At 38.3% G+C, this 21693-nt stretch overlaps 1 long non-coding RNA gene across 1 annotated transcript in view; it reads left to right on the forward strand.

Moving 5' to 3' along the window:
- Positions 1–21693, forward strand: part of LOC146318865 (uncharacterized) — a 59867-nt gene that overhangs the window by 17280 nt on the left and 20894 nt on the right. The window contains exon 2 of the long non-coding RNA XR_014771567.1: positions 6529–6581. This is a non-coding gene — a long non-coding RNA (uncharacterized LOC146318865). The remainder of the gene's footprint in view (positions 1–6528; positions 6582–21693) is intronic.

Here is a 21693-nt window from a genome sequence, read left to right on the forward strand (position 1 = left end):
TGTATGTACTGTGCTGTATGTCCCATATCCTGAAGAGCATATTTCACATTACTCTCTTCCACTTTGTTCTGCTTTACCAGAACTTGCAATGTTGTAAACCACTATTTCATTCTGCTTTAAGTTCTGCTAAATATAGCTGAAATCACATTTAGTTTATTACCTTCTGCTGTGAGAAATCATGTCAAAGTGATTTATGAATTGATTGTTAGTATGCATGGACACAAAGTAAACAAACGTGTGCTGAGAATGGTAGCTAACAAGCCTCTGAAAACAGTGGCATTGTTAGAAATTGCATTGATGAGTAAAGACTGACTGATATGGTCCAGACTTTTATAACTTATTGGATAGACTGGCTTGAAATTTTATGGTCCTCTGACGATGAATTCTAATGACTTTGGTGAATCTAACTTTTCATCTATCACCATCATCAGCTTAAAATGTCACTTTGTCCAATACACTGTGCTTTTGAGAGCTCATTGGCAAACATCAGCATGCTAACACATGGAAGTAAAATGGTGAACATGGTAAACATTGTACCTGCGAAACACCAGCATTGTCATTGTGAGCATGCAAACATACTAACATGAGCATTTAACACGGTTACGCCCTCTTGCTGCCTTTCTCCCTCTTGTCTCATATTTTTTACTTTCCTCTTCCATTTTAATGAAGCTCATCGTTTGTGTGTGAAAATTGCAGGCCCTGATGGACTTAAGAACTTAACAACTTATAGTCGACCTTGTAATAGTCCACTGGATAATCAGCCATTGCACCTAGATTTCTTAAATTAAGTACAGTAATGCAAACAGATATTCTGTTGTCTGCTATTTGTAATCAGATACCCCTCAGTCGACTAACATACTTCAAGTCGAGCAGTCAGTGTGACTTATGATAACAGGATAAAACAGATATAAGCTTACAAAAATGCACAGAAATAACTTTTCAATCAGGAATTATAAATATGAGGAATCATACCTTTATTTTTATTAGCTGGTGCTCTTGTGACAACATGTGGTTAACTGATCAAAGACAGTGACGCAGTTTTTTAATTGTGTCATTCTACACAAAGCAACACAACAGCGTAGCTGGCTGTAAACTTTACAAACTGAGTGTCTGAATCACCACAAACTACAAAACTAACTGTGATGGAAGCAGATAAGGTTTATAGAAATGGAGAGCAGGTGATGCTCTATCAGCCACTGCAGTGTCACCTGTGCTGCACGCTCTGTGGTGGGCTAGGATTTCATACCTGAACTGTATGTAGGGGAACGCACACTTACTTATACTTCCTCTGACTGTGTCGACATCTGATGTTTCACCTTTGAGATGATGTATTTTTGGCAAAACACAAACTCATGTAGACTAATAAAGGAGTTAAGTGAGACACTAAACTGAAAACAAAAACTAAAGAATGAATCATCGAATCTTTATATTGAATGGCCAACTTCAATTCAACTGACAGAAAGAGCCAGGTACGGCCCAACTATTACTTGTCTAGCCTTCATACTAAATTGACAGCGACCCACAGCCCCACACAGCCTCACACATTGGTTAGTTAGGCTATATGCTGGTTTGGCAGGGACGTGTTTGCCAAATCTCTACGATGGAGTTGGCAAATGGAAAGTTGTTATGACGTATAGTCACAGTGGCCACAGTAATTAGGAGAATACAAGAATATCTTATTTAACAGTGAGGCATTGTGCCTAATCGTTTACCTCGCACTATTTGCATTAAATTGGCTGCAGCTGTTTCACTCTCCACAGAAGATAGGTGCCTCTCATGTTTTGGATTTCTGTACACTTTCAGTTTGTACTGTTTGCATTGTGCTGGATGAAAAATCTCAGTTTATGTTTCACTGTATGTTTTACAGACATGTAATTATCTGTATATCTGCATTTTGCTTTTTCCCACACGTGTAAACAAACACTTGAGTACACACATGCTCATGCACACTGTACCTAACTAGCAGTAAATGGAACAGAGAAGGGCCACCTGGTTCCTGTGTGTTTCACAGAGCTTTACTTTTAGGGCGAGCCTTGCTACTTAGTTAAACAAAAGGGCCTCCGTGTTGGTCCTCTAGATAAACACACTTTCCTGAGAAAACACGGACACGGTTACACTTTAACCTGCCCAGGGAGGCCACAGCTACATCCTCCCGGACAGTTTGGGTCAGACTGGGCTATAGTTCAGACCCGCAGCGAGAATCATGCGCTGCACGTGAAACCATGCTGGCCTGTCAAACAATGGAGCCTTTGACAGCCATACCCCCCCTCCCTAGTCCACAGTACAGTCAGAGCACTGTCTCTCCAGGGCTTGGGTGTCACTCCCCATCTCTGTTGTGCTCCCCTGGAGCTGACCAGCTGGCTTCTAGGCTCTGGGATGTGAGAGCAGCGGCACAGAGGAGCTACAGTCAAAGTTCAGCCCAGATTAGCCCAGCAGCAGAGAGGCCAGCAGCAGTGCAACCCGCTCAAGTCCAAGCTATTCCTGCATAAATAACCTGATAAGCTTGGCCACTTGAGAGGAGGTTCAACTGGTCCTTTTTAGTCTGACCCACCCCAGATAATCTCAGCTCTGGTGTGGCCCTTCAGTCCTGCTCAGGGATACTTTTGACTTTGACTTTGGCAGCTCTGTTGGAGCTGGAATTAGTGTGTTTGTACATGTACTATGGTGCAGTTGACACAAAGTACAATATCAAATTCATGTAGAGACAAAACTGATGCTGTTTTGGGGCTGATGCCAGTAACAATATTAGGCAGTAAAATGATTCTGATATCGGTAGATCTGCTGATATTGCAATGATCCCTCAAATGTGGTTATCAAAGTTAGGATATTTTATAGTTTATTATTTATTATTATTGATAGTTCTGAAACTAAAACTGAAACCTATTAAAGTTATTATTTCTGATAATTATTCAAGATTTAATCACTTTATTGTCATTTTGCAAGCACAATAAAATTACAGTTGCATCAATTATAAATAAATAAAATAAAAAAAACACAAATAGAAATAAAAGTACAGCACAACAATAAGGATTGCCCACTTGCTTGGGGCAAGTAAAATGCGATGTTGTGCAAGTATATCTAGCAACTCAGTGGTAAAAACAGTTAACCTTTTTTGATAATCCATTAATCATCTAAGTAATTTTTCATGAGACTGCTTTTCTACTTTTATTATCACATTAAATGGAATATATGTGGTGATGTTTGAAGACATAACCTTGCATAACCATTAATACATGAAAAAGAAAATTGCACAAGGGCAAGTAAAAAAAGACTGGCAAGACTTAGCAGGTTTCTGATCCAATTGCCTGATACTGATATAAATACCAATATGGCTGTGATAGGCCCATATTGACCAATAATATCGGCTGTCCAATATATCTGTCTCTAGACAATATCTGTAATTTGGTATCTGGATTATGATCTCACTAAGACAAGGATGCGACTTATAGTCATGTATATATTCTTTTAGCAATGAACTATCAAGACTGGATTATTGAGTGGATTAAGCAAAGTTATGTTTTGTTTGGCTAAGAGTGAAACATTTTTTATGGTTAGTATGCACAGATAATATCATCTCAGCTAAAGTAAGTAAAACATCACAAAGTGTTGTGTTCTAGTTCTTGGGCCGAGCTGAAAGGAGAGGAATACACATTTCTCTGCATGCATTACAGGTGCTGTCTGCTATGTTTAGGTTGGACACAGTTCATACATCCACATGTGTTTCGTCAGTATCTCTGTGCACGTTAAACACAAAGGTGAAAGGAAGAAGCATACAGTATATCATTATGCCCATATTACTGGATAAATAAAGGGTTGACTAGATACACACAGAGACAGAAATCCTGTCGGTTAAGTCTTCTGTGATGTTCCCATCAGGATTTATGTGCAGAAAGAACCAAGGGGTTAAATGCAGTAAAATGCCTGAACAGTTTTCAACTTTTGAAACAATGAATAAAGGATTCTTGTCACCCTGGTAGATGATGAACATAAATACAAGCTATGAGTGTTATCTGATGGTGTAGTTATGCAGAGCTGCCACCTCCCCCCGGCACAACGGCAGTCGTGTAAACAGACAGCGCTCTGGAGGAATGCTGGACTCTGTGACCTCCCGCCCCGAGTGCTGTTACAGTGCACTGAGTTCAGCTGAAACAGCCCGCCCCATGCTGCGCCTCCCCAAAGCTCCGCCTCACCCTACCCCAGCCTGAGGCCCCACAGGGTGGAAAAAAACACACCTCTCTCACCCAACACCACAGCGTCTCACGTACACGCACATACGCAGATATGAACAGACAGACGGACGCACACACATACACACAGACAGACAAGTGCTCAAGTGCTCCCTTTCTTTACTACGCCAGCTGTCAGAGCAGCAAGTTCTTGTAGTTTCAACAGCTTCTCACCATCGTCACTTGAAGAACTCTTGCAAGTTAAAGCTACTGCAAGGAACTTTCAATTTGAGCTTTCATATTTTATTGATTTTGGAGGCCCCATGGACAAAGGCAGAATGTTTCCACTGTAATAACCACAAAATATAATGTGAACAGTTCTCTTTAAGTGGCTAACACACTGACTTACTGTAATTTTGTCTGGGAAAATCTAAACACTTGTTTCATCTGATTTTCATCTGATTTTCATCTGATTTCACAGAATCTGATGCGGTGGTAGGCATTAAGAATATCTTTATAGAAATAACCAATCTTCTCGCTGATGGTCCTGTTTTCTTAGGCATCAGTCATAAAGAGACTGTTTCATTCTTTGTAGCTGCTTTAATTTAATGTACTTAGCCCCTCCTCATTCATCTCATCTTCTTGAGTAAATTTTGTGCAAATTGTAGTTGAACATATGTTTTTGTGGGTTTTAAATATTTTTCAATGAAAGATATTACAAGAAATTTAATTGATCATAATTAAAGTTGTGTCTAACAGTAAGAAGCCCCTTTACTCTTACTCATTCTTTTCTCTTATTAGTCAGTATTTGATTTTTGCTAACCTCTCAATCTACCAATGTACTGTTCTTGTGGGTAGAATACAAATGCACATGAGTTTTTAATCACTTTTTATCAAAAAGGGACAAGGTCTGCTTTCTGAGAAATTGAGCCCTGTCACTGCTTAAAATCAACATTTATTGGATGTAGTTTGGGAGAAGCACAGCATAGTGTTGAGCTGACACTGCCCTCTGCTGGAGTGCAAACAGAGGAGAAAGGGCAGGTCAAACAGGGATGGAAGCCCCAGAATGTTACACACATTTTACAAAGTGCAGAGAAACAGAGGCAAGGCAGAGACACTGAAATCTGCGACTGATAGAAAGTCAATTTACTTCTCAAAATAGTTGCATGCCAGCTGTAACCCCATTCACATCTCATGAATAAATCAACTAAGTCATCAGGTGGAAGATTTAAAAACACTGATTGATTGCAGTGAAGGCACAGTAAACCAAACACTTCTGATTATCACTCGTCATCCCATTAAACACACACAGGGCCTTACACGTGTGCGTCGCTTGTGCACACAATTATTTAGATATGTGGATGCACGCACATGCACGTGCACAGACAAACATGCACACACAGACACACAATCACAGTTAGCTGTTGTCTGAGGAAACGAGGAGCTGTCTGGTGCCATAGCAACCAATGCGGATATCCCACCCTTCTAGAGCAAGAGAGAAAAAAAAACAGAAGTGGCGATGACAGATTGACAAGACCCTAATGAGATGCCAGATACAGAGACAAAGTGAATATCTATCTATCTATCTATCTATCTATCTATCTATCTATCTATCTATCTATCTATCTATCTATCTATCTATCTATCTATGCATACTTGTCTATCGATCTATCTATGCATACCTGTCTATCGATCGATCTATCTATCTATCTATCTATCTATCTGTCTATCTATATATCTGTCTGTCTGTTTTTGTCTGTCTATCTGTCTCATTTATCTGTCTGTCTTTTTGTCTGGCAGTTTGTCACAGTGAGACTAAATGGGGAAGTGGAAGCATCAAAGTGTGGCAATGGCGACATCAGGGAATTTGATAAAAAAAAAAAAACGAAAATGTAAGAAACAGAATAGCTGCGCGTGGGTGAGAAAAAGGGGAGAACACAAACTGATGGGGTAGGAGAAATGAAACGAGGCAAGAAGAAGAAAAAAGACTTCAGACTGCTCTCTGGGGCATGTCTGTCTGTCTGTTATGAGCACCGAGCCACAGCCTGAAAACACAGACAGTGCCGCAGTCTGCATCAGCCTGCCTTTCACCGCCGTGACTCCCGTTTGAACTGCAATCTCATATGTAATACTATTATTCTGGCCCATATACCAGGTTACATAACACTCGGAGCCAAATCCTGACCTCAATCTGCAAAACAGTCTGTCTTGCTCTGATAAAAATTTTTACACTGAAGTATGTGGAGCACCAGGACGAAAAGAAAGTCATACATGACAGCATTGTTGTGAGGAAATGTTTGATGATTTGGACAGCTACTTGTGGCACATATGATTTCTTCATCATTGTTTTTCTCTTCCGTAGGTAGCTCTGTGAACCTCTGCAGTGGATGGAAAGCAGAAACCACACTGCCACCGGTAAGTTGAGTCTTCTTCGAGCCCCACTTCCTGGGCTGGCCTGCAGGTGGAAGTCACACCCACTGCACAATATGATGTCTCCACTCCCATTTCACCCATCCTATGTGCCAAGTTTTGGTGTGATGTGACAAAGCGACAGTTTGTTGATGGCCACTTCACCTTAGTGCCACACTGTGTGAGTGAGAATCTGTGTGTGTTTTTGTTTTGTCTGTGTGGTGTTGGAGCTATTTGTGTCAGTGGTGTATGGCAAAGGACCACATGAAGTGACTCACAGCACTGGCGTGACCTAAATTTTTTTACCACAGTGTCATTGTGAGGTCTATGTGCGATGCCAGCCAGCTTCGCCAATATTGTCGAGCTTTGATGTGCTGCCCTGAAGTGAGCTCGGAGCTTGTCAGCTAGTCTGTACATTCAGAGAGGGTTGAATGAGACTTGAGAGAGAGGCCATGACTTTGACTTATTTGAAAAAAAGTGGATTATAGATTAAAGTTAACATGCCTCTTGTCCTGTTATGGAGTGGTATGACCTCTTGTCTGTCATCATAATAAGGCAAATAACCCTCAGTGTAAGCCCAAATGAACAGCTTTTTTAAAATCCTTTTTCCTTAAAATACTTTATCCTCACATGACCTAGTTTTACCCGAGTGCTGCTACTCGCCGGGATGATTTGAATTAGGGCTGTCACTAGAGCTGCAACTAACTCTTGATCATTTTTTCGATCAATCAATTAGTTGTTTGGTCCGTAAAATGTCTGAAATTGGTGAAAAATATGGAACACTGTTTTTGCAAAGTCCAAGCTGTGTCTTTGTCCACAACCCGAAGACAACTGCACACACATCCACACCCACAACTGATATTGGCTCAATATTGGCCTATCACAGATATACGGTATTGGCAAATTTGTTTACCAAATTTGTTTACCGCACCGACGCAGAAACTGTTTTTTGCAGAACATTAAGAGGACAAGATGAGCTGGCAGATGTAAATGCTGAGAAGCTGCTTCTTGTTTTACAACTTGCCTAAATCACTAACAGTAATAAAATAGTCAGCAGTTGACTGATACTAAAGAGTACGTATGTTTAATTAGCCATTAATTGTGAGTTATTAGTTATTAATTTAAGAAACCAGCTGTCTGAGTACCTTTGCAAAAATCAGTCTCCACTCCACATAGAAAAGATGTGTTTTTATTCAAGCTCAAAAATTCACTATATTGAACATCATATTGGTCTGCAAAATCCCATACTGGTCAGACTCAAAAAGAAACCACAATATATTCACTTTTGAGAAGCTGCAATGAGACAATTTGGACATTTTTTTTTCCTAAAAAGGGATTTTAAATGATAAATTGATTATTAAAATAGTTGGTGATTAATAGTTGACAACTAATCGATTAATCAACTAACCATTTCAGCCCTAGCTGTCTCAATATCTGATTTTCATTCCATGATTATTGTGGACAAAAGAATTCACTATAATGATATTATTGCAATATCTATAGAAGAATTGAAACAATAACAATAATAATGCTATTAGTAACATTCATCTAGTTGTTCAAGTGTGGGGAGGTCTGTAACCATAACTCTACAAACGTGTACAAAAAGTGCAGTTACACTTAATGGATATTGAAATGGTGTGTTGGGGGCATCAGAGGGGAGGGAGACCAAGCAAAATGGAAGGAAATGGAAACTATGTAGGAGCATACAGTATTTTTAAGAGGTGCTGGATTATGTACACAATATTTTCATATGTGAATTATTAACATGATATCAGTCTTTCTTTTTTTTAAATATCATGGTTATCATCAGTACTGGTATATCACAACACCCCTAATTTGAATGTATCTCTCTGGGTAAATACAGCACTGCAAGTAAGTACAGGTGCATTATTAGCCCTCCAAGCCCTACATCAAGGGTAGTGAAAAGCATCCAATTGCTCCACTGTCCCCATTCTGTTGCTCTGTTACCTGGTGTGGCCCCGACTGCCTCCTCCTCCTCCTCCTCCTCCTCCTCCTCCTCCTCCTCCTCCTCCTCCTCTTCAGGAGTGCAGCCCCACCTGATGCACACATCTGCTTGCTCACTCGTCTACGCCACAGCTTTAGGAGGTGGGTGGTTGGCGGGGGTGGAGTGGTGCTGGAAAACCAGCCAATAATGCTCCTTATCCTGACAGCAATGAAGTGACTTGACACATGTATTCAACCAATCGCAGAGCACTGCAGCAAAGAAAGCAGCAGTAGTAAAAAAAAAAAAAAAGACAAGAGAAAAAAAAATAAAATAAAAGAATCAATACAGTGAGAATATATTCAAGGGGGCATCTTTACTGTGCTGTGTTTCTACATATTTCTGAAGTCACAGGATTTTGTATATGACCAAGTTTAAACATTAATCAAAGTTATAATGTAATACCAAAATGTACAATGAGGGCTGCAACTATCGTTTAGTCTCTGAAATGTAAAGAAATTTTGCACAAATGCTTCTCACAATTTTCCGTAGCCCAAAGTGACGGCTTCACATACCGTCTTTTGTCCAACCAACAGTCTAAAACCCAAAGAGTCTTCAACTGCTGTCATAAATGACTGAAAAAAAACAGCAAATCCTCATATTTTAGATGCTGGAAACAGAAAATATTTTTGACATTTTTGTTTGCAAATGGATTGAAATGATTAATCAATCATCAAAACAGTTGGCAACACATTTTTTGTTGATTGATAACTAATTGTTGCAGCTCTAGATACAATTAATCATGATTCATACCATATTTTGAATTTGGTACCTGCAGATGTTTAAAGTCCACATTCTTACTCTTATACTCTTACTCTTACTCTACTTTTCTAGTAAATATCTCAAAACTACTAACTCTAAGTATTACTGGATTTATAATGAGCAACATTTCATCGATCACATTGTTGCTCTTGACGACAATGACTAATGGGTTGGCTGACCCTGTTGCCTTGAAATGGTGTATTCTTCAGTTCACTGTTGAGAAAAGACAAATGAAGACAATACAAGAGGCGATGTTCAGTCTCTGTTTGAATGCCAGTAATTTTATTCTTCTCTCATTCACTTCCTAATTTCCATCTCCTTTGAATTTCAACTTTTCACTGTCCCTCAGTTTACCTTGATCTGAAGCAGAATCATATGATTGTCTGGCACAATAAATACGGATGTCAATCGTTCATTCACACAAGGCCAATGTTACAGCAATCAGTGCCATTTAGGAAAGAATAAAGTTTTGTCGGAGCATTTTGAAAGGACGTAGATCTCTTCCTGCCATACAATGCAGCCATAAAGCTGCATACGTCCCTTAAGGGGCGTATTTGCGCTACTTCAAGTGTTTTGTTGTTACAGTACTGCACTCCAAACTCAGCCTCTGTCAGTCCTTAAAGGATCAGCCCAAGATGTGGCCTGTCAGCCTCACTGTCTGTCAAGTCAGTTGCAGCAGAAAAAAAGCCTATTACCTCGTCTGACACAGTGTGGCAGTACTATCTTAACGGCTGCAGGCACATGCCAGACAGCAGTGGCCAGCTAACAGAGGACCTCTCTATCAGTGTGCACTTCACTGTACATGTCACTTCTCCCACAGTGCCATTATTCCTGTGTAATGAGCAAATGCGGGGATAATATTCTCTTTAGGTTTAGATGGTTGGTGGTTCTCAGTGGTTTACTTTGCACCGCATGTTGTGTTTGAGCGATTTTTTTCTTTGTTGGTGTTGTACTGAATGACTACAAATTTATCATTCACTAACACCATGTATGTTATGTACAGCATGATATTATATTGCAGTATTGGTTTCTGTTTTTCTGTCTGTTTTTCTGTCTGTTTGTCTGTCGGTAGACCCATTATTGAAATAGCACATTAACAATGCTAGGACTGCAGCTAACTAATATTTTCATCGTTGATCAATATTTGGATTATTTTCTGGTATAATCTATTAGTTGTTAGGTCCATAACTGTCAGAAAATGTTTAAAAATGTTGATCTGTGTTTTCCCAAACCCCAAATTACATCCTCAAATGTATTGTTTTGCTGACAAGAAAAAGATAATTAAAAATAAGAAAACTAGAAAATATTCACATCAAGAAACTGGAATCAGAGAAATTTTACTTTGTTTCTAAAAAAAATTGCTCAACACGATTAATCAGTTATCATTATAGATGGCCATATAATCAATTAATCATTGCAGCTCTAAACAACACATGATGAATATGCAATATTTACACCACAGGTTTTCCCTGCAGAGTAGATCAGTGGTTTTCAAACTGGGGTACAGGGACCAACAGGGGTCCTTGAGTGGATTGTAGGGGGTCCCCAGCACGAGGAGGAATTGAATATCTTAACTTTTAACTTGTTGTAACAACAAGGAAGACAAAGACTTAAGACAAAATCATCTTAAATTTGTAGGTCCGTGTGTCACTGACATGAAAAAGTTTAGGAACTCCTGGAAAAGATTATCTAAATTGATGCAAGAGCTATTGGGTCTAGCTGAGAAATTAGCTAATGATCAAAAAAAAATAAAGAATTCCTTAAGCTACTCAATGTTTTAAATTTGGGTGCCACCACAATCATGTGATGGGAAAAAGTGTTTTCACATAAATGTTGTAAGGAATTGAGTTAATGACCTCATTAGTTGTTACCTCTGACACGGAAGTTATATTTTTGGTGCTATTTATTTTTAGCAGCATGTTTCCAGCAGCATGTTGTAAAAGGTTCAATGCACTATGATGGAAAGTTCATCTGTGGGTCAAAAAACAAGTAATTTTTTTTTTGTCTGGATCATCAGGGTGCAGGTCAAGGAATTTTGTAATGGATTTCTTAACATTGAGACAGTTTCTCATGAAGTACTAAGTTTGATGAAGGAAAATTCTGGCGGATGTATCCCATGATTGTCTCTCAAAATTTCTAATTAAACGCAGATCCTCATCAACATGCAGATTAAGCATCTCTAAACATTTCATCTTATTAAAATACTTTTTTGAATTCTGCAAACTTGACAGAGATATGTTCCCTCTGAAAGCTTTCTAATGTTTACCATGAAATGAATATATTGAGCAGGCTAAGCACCTTTTAATCAATAAAAAAGAACATTCCAATTTGTACTGTTACTGTAAGATGTCAAAAAAAATATTGGCCTGTTAACTGAAGAGTTGAATGGCCTTTTCTTTTCTTAACATTGTGTATTCAGTTTAGAACAAAAGAAGCGACTTGGATTACCTTAATGATGAACTTCTTAGTTGTTGTGTAGTTTGCTTGAGATCAAGGTGAAAACCAGTTTCTTAGAGGTCGTCCTATCGAATTGCACTGCATGGTTTTTATAGTGCTGGACTTGTTCTGTAATATGAGTGGATAAATAAGCCACTATTTCATGTTTGAAAATGTTAAAAGGAAATGTGCGTCTGTTGTGTGAAGTAGGTGCTATTAAATATGATTTTGACTGGTCTTTAAAAATTAAGATAATGTTACTTTTATTAATATTTGAAACTATTTGTATTGATCACGCTGCAGCAACTATGTAACCAAATGTAACCACCAGGAGCCCACTCTGCTCTAACAACATTAACTCCTGCATCTCTTATGCATTGAAGACATAGGTGAGCTATTTTAAACCATGTTCCCTGCTATGACATTCCTAAATCTTTCATACTTTCATACTTTTTTGGCAATAATAGGTCTTAAATAGGTCTTAAAAAGTCTTAAATTTGACTTGTTGAAACCTGCAGAAATCTTGTATAAAATAATGCTTGCTAGAGGTGCAAGAATCAGTTGATAAATCATTTAAATTGTCAACAGTGAACTGATAATTAATTGTTTTGAGTCATTTTTTAAGAAAAAATATCCAAATTCTCTGATTTAAGCTCTTTCAATGTAAATATATTCTCGTTTCTTTAGTACTCTATGATTGTAAACTAAATATCTTGTGGACAAAACAAGGCATTTGAAAATGTTATCATGTGGGAAATCACCATGTTTTCCCTGACAGTTTATGGACCAAACAACTAATCAATTTACAGATAAAAAGACTGACAGATTAATCAATAATGGAAATAATCGGTAGGCACAGTCCTAATGTCTGCAATCTTACAATCATTATGACAAACAACAGATTTCCTGTAAATATGTTTTAGCATTTTTTATTGTTGTTAAAACCATAATCATAAATGTATGATTAATGATGATAATGATTGTTACTATTTAGTACATTTAAAAAAGAGGGGTCAGTTTGTATGGTAGGATGTATAGCCCAAGGACTTTCAGTGCCATTGTGTTAATATTTGGTAATGCATGCATTTAAAAGCAACAAAACGAATGTATGCTTTTACCACAGAGTAGTCATTTCTGTATTGTAAAAGCATAGAATTATGCTTCTGTGTCTGTCTGTTTTGCACATTATTTGGTATTTGGCCATGCTTTAACAACATTCAGTCTATGAAACGTGAACCATGAAGCTGCACTTTCCATCTGGGTTTGATTCAGTAATGTTACATTATTATTCGAAGTGTTGTTGAAACCGCCACTGGGATCATGGCAGTCACATTACTGACATTCTTACTGTTTTTTACTGGGCACGACAGGAATGTCTCTGAATTCTCATCTCACCACCTCGAATCACGAGGACCTGAGAGAGACAAAGATGAAAACCAACCACATATTTCCTCTCACCAGAGAGAACTGAGAGGTCAGCCTGATAATCAGACTGAACTGCCATCACGTTTCACTTCACTGTTTGAATCACTGAAATGATTAAAACTGTGATTCAGAGGGCTAACTGAAACACACTTTAATGATGCTTATAGAGCTGGAAGATCCATCAAATTGATATTAGTATTAAGATATAAATTATATTTTACTTATCTCTATTATTCTGAGTTGAGCTTAATTATGATCAGGCTTAAATTACATATTTCTGGTCTTAAAGGCTGCATCACAGTTCAGTGAATTTTCTGAATTAATGCCTCATAAAATCATATTAACACCTATCATTGTTTAAAGACCATATCAATATTGAGGTGCTGATGAAAAATTCAGATTATTCTTGATTTTATTCAAAAACTGCCTGCTCTTTGGCTTGCTCTGATAACAGACTGCGTCATTATGCGGGTCGGTGTGTAATGAGGGCTTTAGGAATGTGATTGGTGGATGCAACTTGTGTTGGAGTTGCATTGAAACACTGCAGACCATAGTCCCTCTGCCCACTGTCTGTGTCTGTCCCTCCCTCCCAGCCTCACAGCTATAGTTCATGACTCACAAGGTAATGTGTGTGTGTGTGTGTGTGTGTAAGTGTGTGTGTGTTTTGTGTTTGTCTACACGCACTGGAAAGGCTGAGGAGCAGCACAGTGTAGACTTGGGTGGATCTGTGCCTCACGCCCTCACCACTGCACAAGACTATGACAAAGAGATATGTGCTTGACTGTTCCCGACTGTGCAGGTACGTGTGTGTGCGTGCGCATGCATGTGCGTGTGTGTGCGTGTGTGTGTGTGTGTGGTCGAGGATATGATTCAGGCTGAGTGTTTCTTTGGTGGAAATGTGGTTGAATGACGAGTTTGTTTCATGTGCTCACCACAAGTGAAAGTGCAACTGAGTCATCAGACAAACACAGACACAATAGTACAGGAAACCACAGTGGTGTCTACACACCCTAGTGCCGTAAGCGCACACACAGGCACACACACACTTGACTTAGTTGATTGCTAAAATTGAGGATTTTTGCTTGCTCATAATGGCTTTTCACTGCTCTGAATCATGTCTCAATTGGTATTGGAAAGACGCACCCAACAAAGTTGTGTGACTTACTGCATTTGGAAACAAAGGCAGTTGTTCTATACAGAGACACAGACAGTGTTGAGTCACTCATCTGAACTACTGACCTACAGTTGAAGAAGAGTACAGTGACACTAATTGTGCTCCTTTGGTAGTGTAACTATGAATACATGTATGTAATGGAAGTTATTCTGGTAGAATAAGGTGAATTTGTAGTATATTTAAAACAGCAGTCATATATTATAATAGTTGTGCATTTTTTCTTTGTTTCTGTGTGTAATAATATAAACATACTACTTATTGTTAAAAACAGGTTAGGGTCAGTCTGGAATTGAGAGGGGTGATGTTAATTTTTTCAGACAACAGACTTTTAGAAGCTTGTATCTGAGGAGGATGGACGAGGAGTGTCACATTTTAGCAGCTTTTGTCACTAATTGATGGTGGATTTTTGTACTTGTTGAAGTTTATAAATTAGACTTTAAAACATTTATTTACCATTATTACAAAATAACTTTTTGTATTTATTAAAAATTGAGTTGCAGGAAACACTGCTACTCATTGTAGCACAAAAAAGCCACTCTGCTACACCCGTTCTCTGCAAAGTGCTACTTCTCGGCATATAATATATTGATATTATAGATAATTATAAACCAAACAGTATAATACACTATTACTCTAGTCTGGCTCAGTGTCCCACAGCACTATCTGATTGGTTACATGTCACAAGTAATAGCCAATCAACACTGAAGGGTGTGTCACAGACGGGCAGACACAGATTTGTAACAGAACTGAACAGGGCATTGACGCTCAGCCTTGCCACCTGTTTTTCTAGTGGTCACTTCCAGTATTGCAGCCAAAACTCCCACCAGCCCAAAAGGTATTTTACTCTATAGCCCTCCATTATAAAAGAGACTAAAACTGATGATAGGAAACCTCGAACTGCAACCAAGGTCATTTATGACTCTTTTTATTACGAAGTTTTGATTAAGGGGGGAAACACTACTGTGCAGATTCAGTGGGCCATATAACCAGGACATAAACCCACTCAAAAACTTTTTTGGCTCATGTATAGGGCTGGGGCAATTGTCAACATAATCAGCGTCATTGATTATGAAAATAAAATTGGACTGAACAGGTACCTTCTTTGCATTCGCTATCTAGTTCCTTAAAATATATATATGGGTGGACATGTATTACCCGTGAGCTGAGTTTAGAAGTTGAGACAATAGATATACATTTAAAAGAAATTAACATCTCAATCTAATGATCCATTTCCATGATGAGAAGCATGCCTAGTTTCCCAGTTACAACAGTGAAAATGGCCAAAGTCATGGTGGGGACTTGATAGAAGTGATGTGACAGCTAAATTAGTCGCTCTTCCTTTTTTTTTTTGAGACTCTGCTGCTACATAGAGATGCACTGCATACTAAAACACAGTGTGCATCTGTCTCACCTTTTCACAGAAATGCAGGCAGAAAGTTGGGGATTATCTGTACAGACCAACGACCATTTGTTGCACTCCTATAGTTTAAGTTGGACTGAACTATAATTTTCGATTTCAACATTCAATTCAGGTTTAGTCTGTAGTAAATAAACAGCTCCTAGCATTAAGCATTAAGATATTGCTTTTAAAACTAGCAGTGTTAAACTGAAACATTATAATGCACAGCTTCTGAATCTTGGAGTCAGGCTTTAGCAGAGTTCTAACACTGATAAACTGCTATTTTTATGGGGATTTTTGGTAGTTTTTTTTCCAGTTTAGAAAGGCTTGAAACACAATATATCCTGTATAATTCCCCCTTAGTGCTCTTGACCGCAGAATACATAGTATGGTCCACACATGATAACTATAATAACAATAATTGTAAAACTGATAACAATAATTGTTTCACTTGACATTTTGGGACTACAGCTTTACTCTCAGACAACAAGTCTGACAATTCTCATCTTAACATGTAGATTCTTGTTTATTATCCTGTGCATAACATTAATTTCTGTACTGTATTTGCTGTATTTGCACAGCAGTTCAGTTGCAACACAACATGAATAGAAGATAGATAGATCAGTAGTTAATTAGGACAACACTTCACATTTACCTGATCCACAAGTCTGCTAGACTGAATCAAACCCAGGATCTCCTGTTGACTAGACAGGCACTTTAACCAATTATGACAGAGCCCAGTCCTGCCAATTGACACCCCTTACTATAGTACTTATATACCTGTACCATAGTAAGGATTATAATTCAGAAATTGTAGTGAAGTCTTTTCACAGCATCAGGGCGAGCTAAGCACCTGCCTAGGGCCCCTACGGCCATCATGAAGCTGTTTATAGGTATTACTTAAGGTGCAAATTAACACTAGACCAGTCACCTGCTACCTTTTAGGATTAAAAACCATAGAAGGCTAAAAATGCCAGGGAACAGTATGATGTAAACAACACAGCTTCAACTAATAAAAATAATAATTGGTGTGTTTTATTTACAGTAGGTGTGCAAATGATCAAGCATTGACAATAGTTAATAGTATTGGGGTTGCAGAGGCAGTGGGGGGCCACCCAAATCAAATTCTACTTTGCAGCCTATATAGGCTTGGGCTGGCCCTGAGTATTTTCACAGTGGGCATTTATGCCTAGTACTTTTGCTTAAATTATGAATCTGAATACTTCTTCTGCTGGTCAGCGCATCCATAGCCAAACTGAACCTGTGCTGAACGAGTAAAGACAAAAGCCTAAAATTGGAAGTTTCCCAGACATGTTTCAGAGCTGCGGAGTTGGGAGCAGCAGTTAACAAGACCAGCTAAGTGACCGCGATTTCTCTTGTGATTTTTCTGCCACAGTGAAAAAAAAAACATAATGACCCGTAGCTGCTAACTTGCTAACATTAGCTTTTCATATTCTGGACCAACCCTGCCATGAAAAGTACAAGACGTTGTAGTAACATCACATAAACAAGGTCTTTTTATTTATTTTCTGTGGCAGCAAACACAGCACACACCGTTTATATTGCAATCTGAGCTTAACTACACACTTAATGGCTGACTAAAGTCATGTAGCATCATTCAGCAGAAACACTGAAAACTTGAGTATCACAAACCTAATCCAAACATGTAAACCCTTGATCGTGAACGAGAAACACATTACATATACAAGTTAGAAGATCTCCCTTTCCCGATCCACAGCACTGCTAAGATATAAACCCAGGACATCCTGTTTACTAGACAGACACTTTAACCAACTAAGCCACAACACCCAGCGGTACTTTGTGGCACCCATATAGGCAGCAGTCTTTAAACTGCTTATTTATTGGAACAACACATTCCAAACCTCAAATGAATTAAATATATAATATTCTAAAGCGGGAGAAGCAGCAAATTTTCACACAGAACAAGCAAATGTTTGATTGAAGATAGCTATCTCTGTTGAGTGAAGCAAATCTACCAGCCACTTGCATCTTTACAAGCATTTGGCTGGTGGCTGGTGATATTTTTGTGTCCTGGTTTCTTGATACTTTAAACATAGTATGACTGTTTCTGTTTTGTGATTATTATTTATTTAACATTTTGTTGTGGACTTCTGCCTTATACTGTCAGTGATGAAGATTTAGCATTCTTTAGAGGCTCGCCATGCCCTCATTGGATAACTGTTAAAAAGAGCCATTTTGTAGTGTATAACCCAATCTGTACATGCTTTTGTTTTGACAGACACGTGCTGAAACTAGAATGCATGCAGACTTTTCTACCAAGTCAGTGAGTGTTAGCCAATGTTATTTTTTTCACATTTGTATATCTTGTCACTTGCAGTACTGACTTTTTTGTAGTTGAAAGTCGCAACCTAACAGAAACAAACTGCAGATCTGCAGTGTGTAACTAATTCTTGTGGAATGTCAGTCTACTTTGAGCCAAACAGACTTGTCCCCTTAGCTTTGCTTTGTTAAACCAATTATAAATCAAATCTCCTTATCCAGTGTTTGTAAACATTACAAAAGCAAATGAACCACAGAATTCCAGTATATTACGGCTGATGTAAAAGTCCATAATTTCTCCACACCGCAAAGAAACTTACAAAGACACCACACCTGCTTATCAAGCTTACCACAAATCAAAATGACAAAAAACAACGGAGACCCCAGTTATGCCCTGTCTAGAGGTGGCAATATGAAATAGACCCATCGTCCCCAACTCCCAAACAGCCACAAGGATAGACTGCTGAATTGCAGACTTTGGTGTTTATTTATATTGTGATAAACAAAACAATGGAGCTTGGATTAGCTTCAGGGTGGTCAAGACCAACACAACAAACAAAACAAATCAAACTGGAAAAGGTAACAAATATATACCCTAACAAAATTAAACAAAGAAACTCCAAGAAAACAAATCACTTCTTAACTATTATTACCCTTTTTCTTAACTAAAACAAAATGCAAAAAAGAAAACAAAAATTAACAAAACTGGCAGCACACCCCTACAGACTCCAGAAAGACAAAGTCATTAGGATCGAACATAGTACTCTTACAAGTCAGAGGTAGAAACACAATAGTGAACTGAAAATGGTTTATGTGTGAACACTTGAAGTGACAGCACCAGACTGCTTTGTTAAAGACAGCAGCAGGAGCAGCAAGACATCAGCGTTTTGTTTACTTTTTGTCTCCACCCTTGCATGATATATCATGATCTTCAATACACGGAACAAGTTAGAATGGTCACTTAAAATAGATTTTCTAAATACCTTTTTATTGCTCCCAAGTTAAACGTCATTTCTACAGCACTGCTGTTAATGTAACGGTACACTATGCGTCGTGTAACATTTTTATGCGGCTGTTTTATATTTTCTTTCTGCTTTAACAGCCATGTATGAGTGAGAAAATGGCCCTTAACCTTACAGACTGTATAATAGTTTGTGAATGTGACTGCAGTCTAAAGTCTAAATACAACCCCTTTGCACTGTGCACCTTATTTTGCGCCCAGATTGTACAGCTTCAAACTTGCAAAAGTGGAGTTGGTGACACCCTAAATGCACTTGGACCATGCAATTTAGACCATGCATTATAGACTGTCTAAAAAGGGCATAGGTCTATTAGATGGTGTGAAAATTAATGTACTAAATGTGTCTGTTTTAAAAAATAATTATTTGGTGCAGCCCTACTCTCTTTACATAAAAGCATATACTTTCACATATGAACACCTGCTACATGTCATGTATATTCATTTACACTGACAGTCAGAGCAGTCTTATGTGGAACACACAAAAAATATAACCACTGTAACAACAACATAAAATACACTTAATGTACAAAATATAAGGGAGTTACAGCCCCTTTTGTCCTGTCTAAAATAAGCCAAAGCTTGGTAATTTTCTTTTCTGCTTCAATTAATACATCTCCTTGATGATGGATATAGATTTAGGGGATACTGGCCTTTACTGCACCTCATCAAGGAACAGAAGCTCAGACATTTTTAGTTATTTAATTAAAAACAAAAATGGATGATGATGGATTATTTAGAATGATGCTACTGATTGATTATGATGCAGGTAGCTCAAGTTCCATCTTTGCTTGTCTTTAACTTTGAGTCAATGAACGGTTACTGCCTGAGAAAGGCTAGTTGCAAAAGTTAATTGCCTGTTGTTTGTTGTACTTGACTGACTCCGACACTCATTCTTTCAGACTAATTACTGCCATCTCATAGATTCAGATCATTGGCTGTCCTATTCTTCCTCTACAGCAGACGTGTGTAACAGTCTAGCGATGTCTGCATAATGTTTGGCATTTTCCAAACTGGAGTGCTCCACTAGTTTTTTATTAAAATGACTCAGTAACACAGCTTCCAGAGTGTGATGTCCAAAATGAAAAAGAGTAACTTGTCAGAGGTGAAAGGTGTGACCACAGACTGTAGACGCTAAGGATGCAGTGTCTGTGGCAACACCCACAGGTCCCTGAAGGGAGGTTTTAAAACTGGATTTGGGTTGGGCAGCCTACTGTGACAAGAGTGAACTACCACAACTGACTGTGAGAGGCTGAGAGACCTATCAGTCAAGACTGACTGACTGAGCTGACTACTGATGATCCAGTCTTGTATTTAATTATGTAGACAGCAATGTATATATGTATTTAAACCTACAGTAACCTTTATTAAAGTTAACTAAGTACTTTAAATGTGTGACAGCTTAACAGCTCTGCATTAAGAAAATATAACCTGCATCACACCTTTCCTTTTATTGTTTCCTATAATATGTTGGATATGATTGAATAAAAGATTTGTGACTTAAATTTAGAGTGGCCATTTAAAAAATTGCACTTCATGCTTTTCTACAATGGTTTCACTATTTAGCAGAGGATTTTACTGCTTGAGCCTTTTACCTGTAACCACTTTAACAGTGTGATTTGATGCAATCACATAATTCCAGGTTGTAACATCCTAATAGGAACTACGGCAGATAATTATGGTATTGAATGTAGCTCTTTTGTTCTTTTTGCCTTTTTTGCTTTGATTAGTTTCATTATTATTATGTTTTGTAGTTGACCAAATTGCCCTAAATCATTTACTGTTCAGTTGCACAAGCTTTCTGGTTGATTCACTGAGATGTTTATGCAAATCAAGTTGTGGCACAAATATGCCCCCCAAAACAGTATTTGAACAGACCAATCCAAATTCAGTCACAGTTGAAGCATACTTTGCTCACAGATGGAAGGGCCTCTCCCTCACATGCTTGGCTTGTTGGCTGCTTTGCCTGCAGAGGTCCTGGAGCAATAATCAGAGCCAAATGGAGCAAACTGCACAGCCTTTTGAATGACCTGCACCTTTTAAAAAAAATCGTTCCCAGCTTTGATAACTCACAGAGCTGACAGTGCAGAGAGTATTGTGGAATTCAGTAGATTGCATCTTACCCTCAGTGTTATTATTTGATGCATGTGCATGCACAGTGACAGTATATTTATGTTGTCATCGGTCCATACTTACATTACATGGTTGGACTTAAGTGATGGCAGAAACATGCAGGGCTGGGTACTGCACTTTGATAGTTTTATGGTATTGACCGAATTGCTTCAATTCTATCAAGTATTAAAAAATGCTGTGTCACTTACACACATTTTGATACCTAAGGAGTAAATCTTATCATTGTCAGTGGGCCATTAAGCACACAGCATGCACATAACAAGATCTAATGATAGTGGTGATTGCCTGTCTTAACGTCACACTTTGTAGAAGCATGCAGGAAAAACTTAATTTTACAATACACTAATAGGTTGTAATAAGCCATATTTTGTGTCAAATTAGATGGAAACTAGACAATGTTGAGCAAGTTCACACCTAAAAAGAGCTAGCTCAAAGATCAGTTAATATTACAGTCTTGTCCTTATTGGT

This window comes from Lutjanus erythropterus, chromosome 11, assembly GCF_056507025.1.
Source record: "Lutjanus erythropterus isolate fLutEry1 chromosome 11, fLutEry1.hap2, whole genome shotgun sequence".
Classification (NCBI taxonomy): Eukaryota; Metazoa; Chordata; class Actinopteri; order Lutjaniformes; family Lutjanidae; genus Lutjanus; species Lutjanus erythropterus.